Source organism: Pogona vitticeps, chromosome 6 (genome assembly GCF_051106095.1).
Source record: "Pogona vitticeps strain Pit_001003342236 chromosome 6, PviZW2.1, whole genome shotgun sequence".
Taxonomy (NCBI): Eukaryota; Metazoa; Chordata; class Lepidosauria; order Squamata; family Agamidae; genus Pogona; species Pogona vitticeps.
The window spans coordinates 40,666,756-40,673,731 of NC_135788.1; the positions used below are offsets into that span (position 1 = coordinate 40,666,756).

Here is a 6,976-nt window from a genome sequence, read left to right on the forward strand (position 1 = left end):
CTATACACTCCAACTACAATTTTTTGTCATTTCATTCTGTATTTGTGTGTACTCAGTGCTTCCCCACACCTTTATTTTCTTGAATCTCTGTGGTTTTCTTTTGATATTCAGTGCTCCTCTTTCCCATCTTTCTGTTGCATCCAATGTTCCCTTTAAGCTGCGTGGGTATGAGGGCACTCACTGCTGCATCGGGTGCAGGTAGGCGAGCTGGTGTTGCCACCCATTTGCTTGCAGTCAGGGCCAGAGCCTAGTGACCTCTGAGCTGATCCCCCCCTCCAGAAAATTAGAGGGAATATTGGTTGCATCTATTGTTTTTCAAGTAAGAAATGCCCCTCAGTTGCTCACTTCCAGTCATCGTAGTCATCCCATCAAATCTCAGCTATTCATTCATTCATTCATTCATTCATTCATTCATTCATTCATTCATTCATTCATTCATTCATTCATTCATTATTCTGGGTGGCTAACAGTCCAAACCAAAGCAAATACTATAGTGTGACAACAACACGAAACATGCAAGCAGTACACCTCTCATTTCTAGGTCGCAAACCTGAACATGGTGAAAGAGTTAGAGTCTGTCATTGAAGCCGAGAGCATTGCTGCCAGGAGTTCTGACTCCATTATGAGCTTGGATTCCTAGCAGGGTCACCCAAGGTGGAATGGTCATGTTGGGTGTGGTTAATAGGAGTTACAGACCAGAACTTCGAGCTGGCCAAAGTGTCTCCGCCCCCGCACTTAATACATAAAAAGAAAAAGAGGCAAAATACTATTTTTTATTTTATTTTATTCACTTTCCATTATGAAATAGTAGTCAAGGCAGCAATCAATGAATCAATCAATGAATCAGTCAGTCAGTAAATCAATCAAACAGTTTAAAAACAAATTACAAATCGATGATGATGGATAGACAGCAGATTAAACAATTAAAAAAGGGACAACCCACTACTGTAGATTAAGCAGAAAAATAGGGTCAACCAGAGATTGTATTAGCAACAGGGAGAAGAAAATTAGAAATTCCTTGATAAAAACAAACCACATTGTTTTATGAACATTTTGCCTTTGAAAAAGTGGCAAATGTTTTAGACATTAAATTACATGCCATTGTGCCCAGGAGGTATTCTTATATGGTATCTCATAGCTGTTATCAAACCGTGTGGTAGAAATAAGACTTTACTAGGAGCCAAGCCAAGTGATTCTAAAGCAGAGTTGATTTATGTGAGCCGATTATGAATTGATATGCACTGAATCCCTTCCCTTATTCCTTGGTATTTCTGTCCTCTCCAGCATGTTTCTAAATCATGCTTGTGACATTATAAGTGTCTATTAAAATGATATCAATAAAACATTTTTCATACACCCCCAGATTGCATACAGGAATTGCTTTTACCCTTGGTAGTAAAAGAACAAAACAAAATAGCATTGCAATTAATAAGCATATTTAAACATGTTCCTTTCAAGTTAATTGTTGCTGCAAGCATATTTTGCAGGTATCATGTAGTACATTCATTTCTGTAAGAACAAGTATTCCTGCCAATCACATAAAGCTATTCCACATTTATTTTACTGATGTATCCCTTCTTTAAAAGTGGTGGGTTGGTGTTTTCTTTTTTCAACTGACCAATTCTCTTTAAAACATACAACTTATGCTTGAAGTAGTGTTAAATAAGTTTTATGTACTTGGAAATGGACATAAAATGCAAGATGAAACAGGCATGGGAGCTGATATCTAAGGGGATCAAATCAGGCATGGAGGGAAAATTTGACCCATTCATTTGTTCTGTGGTCCTAAGATAAGAAAGTTTCATTTCAATGTGCTATTTGCTTTGGGGGAGCCATCCATTTGCTTCACAGCTTTTTCTCATTGCTCTGTCAAGGAAAGCATTAAATCAACCCCATTCTTGCACTCCACTGAATGATCTCCCAGTTCAAAGCTCTGAATGGTTAAGTCCATACTCTACAGTTACAGTGCTAGTAGAAAAACTATCTAAAGGGCAGTTGTGCAGACTTCATGTGCTGCATCTTCTATAGGTTTCTTCAGTAATTTCCTCTTCAGCACAAGCAGTTCAGACTGTGAAGACAAAATTTCACATGATGGCACAGATGAACCTTCAGACATTATGGCTGTGAAGAAATAGCTATTGATCTGAAAGGCAAAGTTGAAATAAGATTAAAACTATACCACAGTTATTAAAAGCCTGAATAGATTTCTCTTCCCACCTGAAACATATTTTCCACACATGTACCATAAGTACAGAGAAACCCATTTATCAGCATAGAGATTATTGATGTGGCTGCATATAGATGATTATGTGATGCATTTAGTAAGGGACATGAAAAAAAATCTGTCTTCATTTTTCTCTGCCTTCCCAATCTCAAGAGGGGACTGAAGCGTGAGCTGAGCTACCAATTAGTCACATGTGGTTATGTCTAGAAATAATCTATAGTTCTGTTCAGAAAGGGCAAACATTCTACCCTTAAAGGAAACATCTGATTTACAAAAGTGAGTGGTTGAAAAGTTGTTAAAACGACAGACAATTCTATCTTCTTCACTTTGCCTTTTTTTAAACACACACACACACACACACACACACACAAGGTAGGCTATGATGTGTTATCCACTGAACTGCCGATTTGGGCTGGATGCTGTCTGCACAACAAGGGAGTTATTTATGGGATATATTCATATTCTGATGTGCCTAAAAGCAGGTATCAATAAAAGATTTCTCCCCTGGTGAGGTTTTCAGATTACAGTGATTTATGGAATCAACAGGGATTGCACTCATTCCAACCTATCAAATAGTTGCCCCAAGAAGGTCTGGTTGGGACCTGTTATGCAACTGAGAAGGAAATGGATGAAAGACATCACCCCCCCCCCCCCGCATTGTGTTGGCTAATCAGCAATCCAAATGTTAATTTCAAGATGTGGGAGGAAGGGGCCTGCATCGGAGACTAACTTGTTTTTTGCCTGTTTGTTTATATACTAATCAATCAGAGGGATTTGTTGTTTCCTGGGTTAAATAAGCTCCACCCCTTGTCACTCCATTTTATAATCCAAATCCTTCTTCACCTTGCAAGATGCTAGACCTCCAGGCAGGATCGCTGAACCCCAGAGATCCTCCTAGCCAGTGGGTAGGCTAAGAAAAGAAACTTGCTTTTACTATTTTTTCTTCTGTATCAACCGGAAACCTACTGAGTGCCTATTCATGTGAGTTAAATATACAAAAGCCTTTTTACACTTAAAGATCACCTCCTGAGTGTTGTACAGTGGTGCCTCGTTTGATGAGGATAATCTGTTCCAGCAAAATCGCTGTAGAGTGAAATCGTCATCAAGCGAGAAAAAAAAAAAACCATTGAAACACACTGAAAACCAGTTCAATGCATTCCAATGGGTGAAATACCTCAGCGTCCAGCGAAGATCCTCCATAGGGCGGCCATTTTACGATCCCTGTTAAGCGAAAAATCCATCCTAAAAACAGCGGGGAGCCATTTTGCACAGCAGGCGGCCATTTTGAAACCCAACGATCAGCTGTTTTTAGATTGTCATAATGCGAAGAATCAGTTCCCGAAGCAGGGAACCAATCATAGTCAAATGAAAATCACCCTTTGAAACATCGTTTTGCGATTGCAATAGCGATCGCAAAAACATCGTCATGAAGCGATTTTGTCATTTAATGAGGTAATCGTAAAGCTGGGCACCACTGTATTCCAAAAGTGCTAGACTTTGGTGAGGGTGGATAAAAGGGAACTTCCATATCTGCTTCTAGCTGAAGTAACTGGCCTTCTACTGTGCATGTTACTAGAACTTACACAAGTTCCCAGAACTCTCAACAAATTGTACTGGAGGACTGCTAATTTATACACAGGTGGGAAGAAGGATGAAGAAAGAAAAAGTCACGAAGTCACAGGAACAGAGAGCATGAGAAGAACAGAAATGACTTCTTAGTGTCAAGTCTTCTCCATGGTGTCTTCCTTAGCAGACATTGACTCTAAACAAACGATTCACCACCAGCTGTGGTTACAAATATAAAAGGCTCTTCAGCCCCCCCCCCCCAATTTACAAGAAGAGGCAAGTCACTCATTACTTCCTTACCACTATCATTGTCAAGGTGATTAGTGATGCTAAATGGCAACTTGTCTATGTGAGATGTATCTCCAAGTGTCTGATAGCACAATGGTCTTTTCTGTGTCATATACTGTACATTTAAAAAGTATAATATTACAACACATTGTGATGTCATCTTGTGACACAGAAAAGGCCATTGTGCCACAGTCTAAGGCTGACTGGACAGCTCAGTGCTTTAGGTACCGTATTTTTCCATGTATAAGATGCCCCCATGTATAAGAAACCCCCTACTTTTATAATCCATAATTAAGAAATCTAAGTGGGGCTTAGCAAGTGTAGGGGGAAAGGGATAAAAGCACTGCAGAATCGCTTTGAACCCTGCTTTCCCCTCCACTTGTTTTTGTTCTCTCCTAAGCTTACTTCCGTCTATAAGACGACCCTCAACTTTTAGTCTAAAGATTTTAGAGAAAAGTATAGTCTTATACACTGAAAAATACTTATATAGCTGCAGAGCCAGAGGTTGGGAGTTCAATTTCCCACTGTGCCTCCTGTGAATAAAGCCAGTCTGTGTAGCCTTGGGCAAGCTGCACAGTCACAGGATGTCCACAGAAGAAAGTAACAGTAAACCACTTCTGAGTACCCCTACCAGGAAAACCTTGGAAAGAGCTGCCATGTCAGAATTGACTTGACAACACTATGATTATTATTATCTAAATAATCTGAAGCTCCTGTGAGGTTGGAGCACAGTTTTGGAATCCCATTTCTTGGAATTGCTTTAGGATTACTACAACAACTATTTGGAAATACTTAATTTGCTTTTGGGTACTCTGCAAAAGATGATTAGCAAGGCACAGCCATCTTGTTCTAGAATCAGTGAGCCTAACAATGTTTAGATTGATGGGACCAGTTACCACAATAATTAAATTGATGATGAGCATATAATCCTTAAAGAGACATACAAGAGGAAACCTGCAGTTCTGATGCATATATTTGTTCTGCTGAGCTTGTACAATGCAAATAATTAATCAAAACATATTTAATGTTTGCACTCCATTATATGTAGCAAAAGTCAGTGCTTTTGTTTCATGAAGACTCAGACATATCGTTTGGTTGAAGTATAACACACCTCTCTGTAAAGTATTTTGTTTTGCTTCTTCTAATTTGTAGCTGAATTTCAAGTGAACAAATTAGTAAATTTATCATTTTCCCTCTAATGGTGTCATATGGACAGTTTGATGAAATAGCTCATTATGGTCAATGAAGTGAAATATGAGTTCCATCAGCACATTTTCATTAAACGGGGCTACTGGAATTAGTTTGCTGTTATCAAGGGCCATGGGATACAAAAATAAAATTAAACAGGCTATTAGCAGATAAATTCAAAGACTGTCCCAAAAGAGTTTGTGTACACTAAATTCTGCTACTCCTCAAAACTCTATGAAATGAATGAAGGCAGCACAGATATAATTTTTGGTGGCATGTGTCCCCAGAAGACAACTGTCAATGTAAAACTCCCAAGAGCTATTGCTTGATAAAATAAATTGAGAAGCAACACTATTCATAGATTATTGTGAAGACATACATTTCATTCGGGTGGTTCAAACGCATGGATATAGTTACATTCTTTGCAATATAGCTTGAGTGTCAGAAGTGGTGGCTTAATACACTGCAGTGATTCCTAGGAATGTGGAATTAGAAATGTGTTCCATAGATTTGTCTTAGGCCAGCACCTTGGTTGCTAAGGCTTCATTGCAATCTGCTAAACCCTACACTAAAAAGAAGGAAAAAAGTTCAAATTGCAAGTAGGTATGAAGATGAAATAACACAACACTCATGAACAGGAACTTTGGTTTCTTAGAGGAAGGACAAGGTGGAAATATTATAGTATCACACACATACAGTTCAGTTAAAAGATGTCCAGGATAATTTCACAAAGAGGCAAAACAAGGCCTATGGTAATCAGCAGCCATACTTGACAGGTGTGCAAAATGCTGAATCATGCAGTCTGGGATGATGCAATGTCCACATTGATTGGCTATATGTAAATGTGCATGTGTATACCTGCGTGGGCCTGTGGAGATGTACAGATCTCTTCTATGAATGTTGTGCTGTCATGCTGCTGGTTTGTACTGCTGAACTTCTGTATACAGTATATTGTAAATCCATTTGGAGAAGGAAGAAGCTGTCTTTGTGTGATTCAACTGGACTGCAAACCTAAGTGAAAGCAAACGATATCCAATCAATAATTCTAAACATTTATTTATTTATTTATTTATTTATTTATTTATTTATTTAACTTATATGCCGCCCACTCTACCCAAAGGTCTCTGGGCGCCTTACAACAATTAAAATTCAACTAAAATACAATAAAAGATAAAATGATTAAAATACAATTAAAATTGCCATCAGGACCCACTGTTGATGTTATTTCAATTAAAAGCTTTCTGGTTCGGGAAGGTTTTTTACCTGGCGCCGAAATGTCATCAACGTCGGTGCCAGATGAATTTCAGTCGGGAGGGCATTCCATAGTCAGGGGGCAGCTGCCAAAAAGGCCCTTTGTCTACAAGCCATCCCTCTTACCTCCTTGAGGGACGGCTCTTTCAAAAGGGCCCCCTGGCTAGATCTTAACTGCCGGGTAGGCTCATATGGAACATCTGTGATTTCACCTGTGATTTGCATAACATCTATATTATCAATAAATCTGTTGTATTGGCAGCACGTGTCTTAGATTTCTCTAATTGGTATTAAGGGAGTAATACCTGGTGGCAGCGTGAAGTGAGGACAAGCATCCAGAGGGTGGACTTGTGTTTAAGGGGAAATAAACAAAGGACACAGGATGTACATTAAACTAATCTTGTTGCTTAGTTTAATATGTCAAACTCGACTAGGCCCAATGAATCAATGGGGTTTGAT

The 6,976-nt window shown here is 38.9% G+C and overlaps 1 long non-coding RNA gene across 1 annotated transcript; it reads right to left on the reverse strand.

The window, feature by feature from the left end:
• Positions 1 to 765: 765 nt before the first annotated feature.
• On the reverse strand, positions 766 to 6,277 carry LOC144583465 (uncharacterized). The gene is made up of 2 exons (XR_013537236.1): positions 6,125 to 6,277; positions 766 to 2,143 (listed from the first exon to the last, which is right to left on the reverse strand). It is a non-coding gene; the product is annotated as an uncharacterized LOC144583465 (long non-coding RNA).
• Positions 6,278 to 6,976: the final 699 nt, after the last annotated feature.